Raw genomic sequence first — 11,192 nt, 5'->3', positions numbered from 1 at the left:
CAGAATTTCATGGTTTGTCTGAATTATAGATTTGTGCAAAACTGTGTTCACTGCACATTTCATATTTCTGCTTTCTACATTATATGTAGTTTATCTTAAGCAAAATAAAATTACTAGACCTAAACTTTTAAGTAAATATATAGAAAATAAAGAAAGCTGGCTCAGTATTTATGGAAATTCATCCTTCCCAAATAACGGTGTAAAATGTAACTGGGAAGGGATGGAAGAATTAGGAAGCAGGCCAAGAGCAGGAGGAATCATGAGGCACGTCCCTCTGTAGGACACACACATTAGATCTCTGTTGCTCTTCTTGACCACAGTGAATGTCATGGCTCTCAGGAGAGGCCCCACCCTCCTGGTGTGTCTTTCCACCTCACCTGCCAGTGTGTCTCTCTCCACTGCACCCACCAGGTCATTTGCCTATTGCTCCCAACGGAAGAGCTTCCCTGCAAGTCCCACATAAGAGCTCAACTCTCAGCTTGCCAGCACTGAACAGGACTGCTTTCTCTCAAAATGAGGTGCCCTGCTCAGCTCCTGGGGCTGCTCATGCTCTGGATCCCAGGTAAGAATACAATGGAACTGGGGAAGGAGCCAGGGAGGGGGTGAGCTCTGTGTCCACTGCTCCCCATGTTTGTGCTGTGTCCACACGTGAGATGAGCAGATCTGCCTTCCTGGATGCACATTGGATAAATGGATCTATGTGGGTGAGGAAGATTCCAAGGAGAGAAAAGATATGTGTTCTGCCTAGAAATGTATTAGACATAAACCACATTGTTGTCATAACCACTGAATAAATAACTAACCACATCCTAAGTATGTATACAACCCTGTGGAAAGGCATTAGTGCAGTCTCATTCTCAGGCATGGAAGAACTTTCAATGGTGAGCAGTCATCAGAAAAGAACAGGGATAGATGGCATTATGAGAACTAAAACCTGCAAAGAGCCTGTGAGCATTGTACAATCCTCTCTGCTATGTAGATATGAAATGATTGTATGGCACTAAACCTAGAACTGCTGTTCCCATGTACAAATGCATAGTATGTCAAAAGCCAGTGGGTGTGAAAATATAGGATTTGTCCCTACCAATAACAAAAGCATGTGAAATTTTCCCATCTAATGGAATCCTATGTGTTATGAAATATTTGATGCAAAGGGATTTGATTGGACTTGCTCAAAAAGTACACATCCTGAGCAGAAGAAGTACCAAATATTTTTGTTTTGTTTTCAAAAATAAGCTTTTCCTATTCCAAGTATCCTAGTTCCTCTATGTAGCACTTACCTTCCCCCTCCATAGACATAGTGGAGTAGCGTTCTACACTGCTTTCCTTATGGAGTGGTGGCAGGGAATCATGATAGCCGATCCCCATTCAACACAACATCAACATGCGGAGTGGTGAAATACATTACTTTAGAGGAGGCCCCACAGCCTCCGTGGTTGGTGTCATGGAGACAGAACACACAGCACCTGATGACCAGAAGACCGAGCAGCACTTGCATCACTGAGGCACAGCAGAGAGAGAGCCATAGCTCATGTAAGAGATATATATTGAGGATGACTTTTCAGGCATGAGGCAAAATAGTCCCTGTCAGTGGGGGATTTCTACATGGGTCCCCCCACACAGCCTTTCTCCTGCATCAGATCTCAGCAAATGACCCATGGGAAAATGGCCTGATGGGATATCATGGCTTGTGAACCTCCAAAGCTCAGCTCACTTCTCTTTCTTCACTTGACTTTGTGTCCAGGTAAAATCATTTTCATAGGTGCAAATGTGGCAGCTATGATAAGCAATGTGATTAGCTAATGTCCCTAGTTCAACTACTATGATCATTAATGTAGTCTGCAATTTTAGATCATGCAGTCCATATCCTGTTCATTGCTTCCTGGTGATATTAGTATAACATTTTATTATATACATTTTATAATTTTGCAGTGCTCAGTTTTGAAGAACTATTCTAAGTCCCAATAATATTCTTTCCAGAAAATGAAAGTCTTTTTGATATTTAATGCAGCTGATGTTTTAGAGAGGGCAAATTTAATAGTGTATGATTTTAAATTGACTGAAAGTTCTGTGGTCTCTGTAAAAAAGAACACTCACATGGTATTGTCAGTTACCTAAAGTTAATTTTATAGAAAGTAGTTTCATTGCAATTATGTATCATGCCATTCACAGTCTAAAGATAGTTAAATGATCAGGACAAACAAACCAAGGAAATAATCTCTGTTTTATTGAATTTTTTTTGCCAGTCCTGGGCTTGAGCTCAGGGCCTGAGCACTGTCCTTGGACTTTCTCAAGGCTAGAGCTCTACCACTTGAGCCTCAGCACCACTTCCAGCTTTTTCCTATGTATGTGGTAGCGAGGAATCAAACCCGGGTCTTCATGCATGCTAGGCAAGCACTTTAACCACTAGGCCAAACTCCCGGTCCCTTTATTGAATTTTTTAACTTCAAAGATATGGTTTATATTTCCAATGTAATTGTTTAACTGTGCAGACAAAATAATAGCAAATAAACATATGTAGTATGCGTTTGGCCGTATATATATTTCTTCAATATATATGTATTTATAAAAATATGAGTATGCTAAGTTCTGCTGATCTCACTCAATCACCCACATGAAGTACAAGGACCCTGCACACGCATCTCGGAGCTGGACACTCATTGGGAACCTGAAGCTAGGGACAGTCCAAAGCACTAACTACCTGTGTTAGGCTGACATCTGCAATGCAACAGCAGCTGCTGCAAAGAAGCCCCAGTGGACACGAGGAACCTAGAGTTGGCTCCAGTAGAAATGCCTGAGGATCCTAGAGAAGCAGTCCAGTGAAGCCCCAGTCACAAGTGCAGTCATCCATCCTGCAGAAGCAGAAACCAAGCAGTGGCCAGAACAACCTGGTAGCCTCTTCTTTGTTCTCTAAGAGAAAAAACTTTAGAAGGAAGAGGCTGATGAGTTCTCCATAAAGGCCCTGGCTAGTATCATGGAGGTGGGAAGGATCTATCAGGATCTTGGGAGGGGATCTGTGCATGCTACTATCTCTGGTGCTATTTGGTCCACTAAAGACACTTTCTCATGCCTGGTCCCAGTGACTGTCATTCCTCATGGTGAAGACAACATCAGAGCTGTAGATATTGGAAATGGACAGTGACTAAAAGGGATATTGGGAAAAAGTAGTGACTAAAAGGGAGAAATAGGGCCTGGTGTTTGGCCTAGTGATAGGGTGCTTGACTAGCATGCACGAAGACCCAGGTTTGATTCCTCTGTATCACATATATAGAAAGAGCTGGAAGTAGTGCTATGTGACTCTAGTGGTAAAGCTTTAGCCTTGAGAAAGTCCAAAGACAGTGCTCAAGCCCTGAGCTCAAGCACAGGACTGGCAAAAATAAATTCATAAATGAGTAAATAAGTAATAAATAAATAGGAGAAATTGATTTATAAAATTAGAGAATATTCTACTAGGCTATTATCAATAACGTAGAATAGTGGTAGAAGTTCTGTAATGAAAAGAATGAAATCTTTATTTCTTTAAAAGTACAGACTAATTAGACCTTCAATATAAAGCACATTACATCTCCAAGTAAATCAAATACATATTTTTATGTAATATTTTTTCTGTGACCATAATTATATGGATTAGTTTAAAATATCTTTTTAAATTTAGAGAATAAAAATCTGATTGTTTTCATTGATGAAAAAGGATGAAATTACATATCAGTAGCAAAAAGAATTCTGAAATTTTTGCAAATATAAACGATAAATTCATAATTAGTTTTAACTCTTTACTACTGTTATAAAGGTGATATACACAGGTTTTACAGCTACATAAGTTCAATAAACAGTGTTGTTTTGGACACTGTTACCATATTTATTTTCTAAAGTTGGTATAAGAAGAAACTGAAAACGATATTAAAGATATCATGAAAACATTACATATTACAACTCATGAGATTCAAAATTTATTGTGATAAAAGCAAATTATATAACCATGAATTCCTACTTAATAAAGAACAGAGTTTTCAGATTATATTTGTATTTGAAAAGCTAACTTCATTAAAAAAATATCTCTGGAAGACTTGAGATTTCTTTCATGTTCCAAAATTCATTTAAAATGTATAATTTCAATAAATGTGATAAAAGTTATCTGGGAATATAGGGCTTACATCTGTAATCTTAGCTCCACTGGAAGCTGAGATCTGAGAATTGTATTTTGAAGCCATTCTGAACTCTAGGAAGAAAAATATACCTGAGACTTCTTTTATGGTCCCTGGTCTAGGGCCTGGGCACTGTCCTGACTTCTTTTGCTCAAGGCTACCACTCTACCACTTGAACTACAGCCTCAGTTCCACTTGTGCGTTTCATGGACTTTAATGCTGAGATAATTCCACACCATGATCCTCATATCTCAGCCTCCAGAATAGTTAGGATTATAGATGTGATCCACCAGGACTCAGCTAAGAATCTTATCTCCAATTAACCATCACAAACCAGTAGTGAAGCGATACATCAAGTGGTTGAGTGTCAGCCTTGAGGAAAACCTGAGGATAACCCAAGTGCTGCTAAAAAAAGTAATAAAATGTATGACCAGGTAAGAAAAACTACCTAAAGTATTTCAAAGAGAAAAATTGTAAAGACATTTACTAGGATTCCATTTGAAAGCCCAGTGCCTTGAGCAGCTGAGTGGCAGTGCATTGGACAACAATGTCACTCTTATCAGTGGTTGCCTGAAGGCCCAGTGACTGTGAGACAGCTATGCTAATAATTACCAGCCTGGTTGTTACAATACCATTCATGAATATTGATGTTAAAATGTGCTATCTCAAAATTGGCTGTGGCTCAAGTGTTAGTGTGGTAGTCTTGAGCTGAAGAGCTTAGGGACAACACCTAGGCCCCGAGTTCAAATCTCACAATCAGAAAAATATATACTGCCTCACATAATAAATACTAGCTGCTTATGTGTGTTTCAATTTGGTTTAGTAAAATTTTTAACTGAAGCATTTTCCGTGGCACTCATTACATTTCAAGGGCTCAAGAGCCATATGTGACTGATGACTGATTAGACAGCTCAGATCTAGGCATTGTCATTGCGGAATATTTTGATGGAAGATATTGGACTGGGTAACCGGGGTAGGGAACGCTCATACTGAGGGATGATAGGAGTGGAACATTATTTGAGTGACAATTTTGTATGGCCAAGAGATGATGAGGATGTTGAAAGAGATGACATCCATCAAGCTATTTTGGATTCCTAAACTGCCTTTTTCCAAGTACTTAAAGGTAATAAACAATTACAATTAAGTAACTAATTGCATAAAATAAGCATATGTTTCTTGGCTGAAACAAATGTTTCTATCCCTGGAAATATTAATTTGATGTTTCAGTATATTAGCTAAAGACACACATCTTTCTACCTCTTGGTAACAGCACTGGAGAATTACAGTATGTGTGCATGCGTGTGTACACTTGTGTGTGCATGCAGATGTGAGGGATAGAGAGAAATGAGAGAGATGACCACGGACAGGGAGACTGAGATGAATGTAAAGAAGAACCATGTTTGTGTTTGGGGAGGAAATCCATTATGAGGGACAGAAGGAAGGGAGAGGGTGATGGAGTATACGTAACTGAAGTACAGTATAGCCATCAGTATTAAAAATATCATCAAAAGAAGATAATAGGGGAATAAAGTATGAGGTGGTAAGCATCACCAAACAAATTGTATGTGTGTATGGCAGTTTAATAATGGAACTCCTTTGCACAACTTATGCTAAGGGAGATGTAGAGGAAATGGAAGAATTGGTGGCTGGGCAGAGCATCAGTGAAATCCAGTGTCTATAATCTTAAAAGATGAAATGTCACATTCCGACCACGAGATGGCAGGCTCCACATTGCTCACACAGCGCTGCATATCTGAGAATACAATGGAAATAGAAATCTGTCTTCTGTCACCAGCAATGCCACCAGAATCCTGAACACATCAACAGCCCATAACACAAATTTGCAGTTAGGCAGCACTTTCTAGCAGAATGGATTTGGGGGAGAAAGCCTGTGCCCTTGCTGGTTCTGAGCCGAAAGCATGGCATCACTTCTATCCCTGCCTTCTCTATAGGAACCAAAGCCCTCTCTAAAGAGTTGTGTCCTGCAGTGTGTGTATATTTGGAGAAGTGTTCTGCAAAGAAGAAATGAATGTGAAGGTTGGGATGGAGAGAGTGCAGTAATGAAATTCAATTCATATTCTACAGAATTAAGGAAGCTGACATAAAAGATGTGTTAGGAGGGATGGGAGAGAATGATGGAAGAAATGCTTTTTATCAAGATACATTGTCATTATAAACTGCTTTGTTGAGTGTCAAATCCTGTATACAGCTCCTGAAACATACATTTTAAAAGTGAAATCGTACAGGATAGAGCGAATTTCATATCACCAGTGTTGTTGGAAGAAAAGGTGGCAATGCACCCTGTCTCATGCCCAATTTCCAGGCATCAAGACTTGGGAGGACATGAGAAGAAAGAACAATCTGGACAGACAGCTCTTGCATCTCCCCAATCTCCAGAACTTTGAGAAAAGAAATTCCATTCTCTCAGTAACATTTATCTTCGTATCTTGTTTCTCTATGGCAGTCTAGGCAAACAAATACACCAAACCAGCCCTCCCTGGGCAGGGTCAGGCTCAAAAGTTGAGATTTGGGCATGGTGTCCTCATCTTCATAATCTCCTTCCCGCTGATCTCACCAGGGAGAGGAAGGACTCGGGTTCCACCATCATTGTGTCTGCATTGAGCATGAAGGTTTCTTTGTGGATGAAGGTATTGGCCTGTTTGGTTATCTGAATAGAATGGCGTTTACTAAGTAACCAGATTGATCAGTACTGATTTTACTTCTCACACTTCCATGTCAGTGCACAGTTCCTGGGGTTGCTGTCTCTAGTTCTTCCCTGTGTCCTCAGGGAAGGTGATCAGCAAGAAGACTAACAGCACCCCGACTGGAAACCAGAAGATGCTAAGCTTGTTGTCTCTGTGACACCATGCCTACTGAGGGGAGGATGGGGACTCTGGACTGTGGTTATTCTGACCATCAGCAACATCATTGCCTCAGAGGCACAAGGACCAACTTCTGTCCCCACCAGCAGGGGGCAACCTCACTCCAGCTGCTAGGAGAGCCAGCAGGGGACAGCTCTGACAGCACATCATACAGCCCTGCCCACCTCCTCCTCTGTTTCCTGCTGGAGTACCTCTGGATTCCTCTGTGCATCTCTGTTTTCTGAGGGTCATCTTCAGGAAATTCTCAAATTTCTCTCAATAATAATTCTGTGTCTGAAAGTCTTGTTGGCCTTAAATTCACAGGCCATATTCCCAAACCAAGCAGAGATCTGTGGTTCCTTTTGAATAATTAGAAGTTTGCCTTCATTGTCACCATGAGGCACAGGCTTATTCCAACCTTATCAGTGTATCTTTCCTGCAGATCACTTTGCTTTCTTTCTCGTTCTTCAGTTAAATTGGAATCAAGGTGATATTTAAAATGGGACAGTTCTTTAATAAACTGTCCTCAATAGCATCCTTCCTCTCATTTGCTTCGTAGGGCATCAGCTGTGTTCTCCTAGGTGTAGAAATGAGTATCTTTCATAATGGGAAAGAAACATATTTTTCATCTTCTGTGATTAGTTCAAAAATTAGACGTATCAGGAGTGAGGGGCAGGTTGTTATTTTGAGAAAGTTCTTGGTTATCAAGAAAGAAGAAGGAAGGTCAGACTTTACCTCTGAAATGTTTTTCAGACTGCTTTGAAATCTGAGAATTGTATTTGATGAATATTTGCAGAGACATTGCAACCCTCTTGAGCCTATGAGGCATTTTGCCCAATCTCAAAAAGATAAAGAAGGAGATTTGGTCCTTTCTGCTGGCACAAATCTGCAGTCAGTTCCCAGATTTCAGACTACAATGTGTCATTTAAATCGTTGCTAAAGTTTCTTCTTCTTGCTTTCTTAGTTCTTTTTTGTGTTTATCAACAAAATTTATCTTTGACTTTTCCTAAAGCAGTTTTGCAAAGGAGTTACCATTTATCAAAGTAGTTTATGAATATAATATATCTAAAAGACACATAACTTATGCAAAAGGGCACATAAGAAGAATCTGACTGAATCTTAGAACGTGCTTTTCGAGAGTAGATATGAATTAGCAAGCATATATAAGCATGTTTTAAGGGAGAACAAGTCTTGCAATCCAAGATGTTTATGAATTTTTTCCTGAGTTTTTCTTTTTATCCTAAATGGGAAATACCCTTTTGTTTATCTGACTCCTTCCAATTCCACTCATCATTCACAAAGGCTGTCATTAAGGTACAGAGAAATCATTTACTGAGCCATGAAGAGAAAGGTAGCTCAGTTTACCCCTGGTAGAGAGACTGGTTAAACCTTGTGAACTTTGGGGGAGTATGTGCTCTCCTGGTTTGAGCTGGGGAATCTGGGGACTTGGAACCTATGCTGAGTGACATTCAGAGAGGAGCCAGCCCTGCACCTGTGCCCAGCCCAGCCCAGCCCCTGCTCATTTGCATGTGCCCAGAGCTCAACCCACTGCCCTGAGCACTTCTTCAGTCTGCCCACACCCTGGGCAGCAGTCAGTCCAGTCAGCACCCAGCATGAACATGAGGACCCTTGCTCAGCTCCTGGGGCTCCTGCTGCTCTGCCTCCCAGGTAAGGCCCAGCTCCTGCTGGGCATTAACTCAGCCTAGGACATCAGGGTTGTCTGAAACTTCAGGGAAGACCTCTTGTAAGGTGGTTAGCAAGGAGGATAATTGTTTTTGTGTTTCCTCTGCCAGGTTCCAGATGTGACATCCAGATGACCCAGTCTCCATCCTCCCTGTCTGCATCTCCAGGAGACAGAGTCACCATCAACTGCAGGTCCAGTCAGAGCATTGGTAGTAATTTAAACTGGTATCAACAGAAACCAGGCGAAGCTCCCAAGCTCCTCATCTATTATGCAAAGAATTTAAACTCTGAGGTCCCATCCAGATTCAGTGGCAGTGGATCTGGGACAGAGTTCACTCTCACCATCAGCAGCCTGCAGCTTGAAGATGCGGCCACTTATTACTGTCAACAAGGTTATAGTACTCCTCCCACAGTGATACAAGTCATAACAAAAACCTCCCAGGGAAGCAGAAGTGAGAGTCTGGGCTGCCCCAGCTGCTCCTCCTGCGGCCTCCACTGCTGACACAGCTTCCCACATGCAGCCAGAATTTTAAGGTCACTGGAAAGTATTGAAGGAAGGGCATGGAGGCATTTGCACATCCTCACTCTCTGTCCTCCTGCTCCTTCCCTGCAGCACACACCTGACAATTCATCTTCTGACTTACAAAGGACACAATCTCTACTCATTTGTGGTTCAGGTTTGTTATAAATTTGAAGTCAGTAATAGCCCATCATAGATTTTTATATCTATGTAGTTATGTTTCTATCTCTAAGACCATGCCCATAACCTTGGGTACCCTAATATTGAGTCATTGTTCTTGTACTGTTTGGATCTAATATCCACACAAACCCTTAGCTTAATTGTGATTATGTTCCAAAATTTATGTGCCAATGATTGTATAGAGATTCCTATACTTATTTGTTAAACATGTCATTTGAAATATGATGTAAAAATCAATGTTGATAAAATCTTAAAAAATAAATTTGCAGGCAGATGGAGAAAAAGAAGCCACAAAAGGTATAACATAGCAGACTTTTTAAAGAAAGTTAAAATAGCTTTTGAGATAATTTTTTGAAAAATAATTTTGTAAAGAATTTTAGTCATTAAATTTTTAGTATAATTTTTGTTGCCACAGTTTAATTGTATTTAAAGTGCAAAAGGATATTTGGCAGTGTGCACACATTGTGCGATGATCTAAACAATATACTTGGCAAGTTAGTTCATCATATTATACATCAGTCTCTCATAATCAGGTTTCTGATTTCTTCTGCAAATAAAGTATTTTAATAAAAACCTTATTCTCTAATAATCAGATAATTCATTTATCTTTGATCCTGAATGTCAAAATCAACACCATGATCTCATCCTTGAAAGTAGACTGGAATAATTAATTTTAGTTAGGTGAGTAAATATGAAGGCAAAAGAATAAAAGTTCTGCATACCTGTTTAGGAATTGTTTTCCTAAACTAGAAATTTTTTTCCTGTTGCTTGATCTCAGGGTGTTATTCAGAGCAAATGGACAAAGCACCATTGGCTTTCAGCCAAGTTCAAATAAGTCCACACATAGAAATACAAAAATATCTGAGAAAGCGTATCAATGTTTGTGAAGTAATGCATCTTCTACCTAGTGATTATAATCTAACCCTTCTGTTAATTACAATAAAATATATGAGAAAAGAACAACAAACACAAAAATAAAACTCATGTTTTCATAAAAAAGGAATACAAACATACGAAAACATGTGAAATGTAGGATATATTTAAAACTTTTATAGAAATATGTAGTAGGTATAGATATATAGGGACTTATGTTTCATTAATTTATCAGAATTATTAGAAAAGTGTCTTTTATGTACCATACAGAGTCATGCACTCACACTGAATTGCTCAGATAGTATTTTTATTCATAGAAATATGTATGTAAGGAAGGGAGGAGTTAGATTTAGAAGATGAAAGTTGTTATAGCACTCAGTATGCATTACATGTATACATTGACATGTTTAGTGGTCACTTATGTACAAATCTTTATAGATAATGACATATATAATTAAAAATAAGAAATGTGTATGAAATTCTCACATATCTTTCATTTCATCTCTGTCCAGCTGCTTAGAATTGAGTCTCTTAAGGCTTCTAATCTCATTTGAGGTTAGGCATTTAGAAGAGCTATCATCTCATTCAGAATATTATAGGAAATCTGAGAGGAGAGTAGTGGTGGGAAATGCCTGTCCTGAAGAGACTGTGATAAGAGGAGTTCACAACTAAGGACCCAGTGAAGACATGGCCCAACTCTCAGAATATATCCAGGAAGGCTTTGCCTAAGACCAGGTTCACATGTGCCTCTTCTTGTCAGCAACTTATAACATAGCAAGAGCTTCAGTCAGTCTCAGTCCATGGAAAATGAGGTATTTGCACTAAATTTGGAACACTTCTCAAAAAAAACTTGACACGGGGCCGGGATTTTGGCCTAGTGGTTAAAGTGCTTGCCTAGCATGCATGAAGACCCGGGTTCGATTCCTTGGT

The 11,192-nt window shown here is 39.6% G+C and overlaps 1 pseudogene; it reads left to right on the top strand.

Moving 5' to 3' along the window:
• The first annotated feature begins 513 nt into the window (after positions 1–513).
• LOC150060349 (immunoglobulin kappa variable 1-39 pseudogene) lies at positions 514–9,191 on the top strand (annotated as a pseudogene).
• Positions 9,192–11,192: the final 2,001 nt, after the last annotated feature.

The sequence above is a fragment of the Megascapheus bottae genome, chromosome 7, assembly GCF_031878675.1.
Source record: "Megascapheus bottae isolate mThoBot1 chromosome 7, mThoBot2.hap1, whole genome shotgun sequence".
Classification (NCBI taxonomy): domain Eukaryota; kingdom Metazoa; phylum Chordata; class Mammalia; order Rodentia; family Geomyidae; genus Megascapheus; species Megascapheus bottae.
Note: the sequence above shows the minus strand (reverse complement) of the source record. Positions and strands in the feature narration are given on the sequence as shown.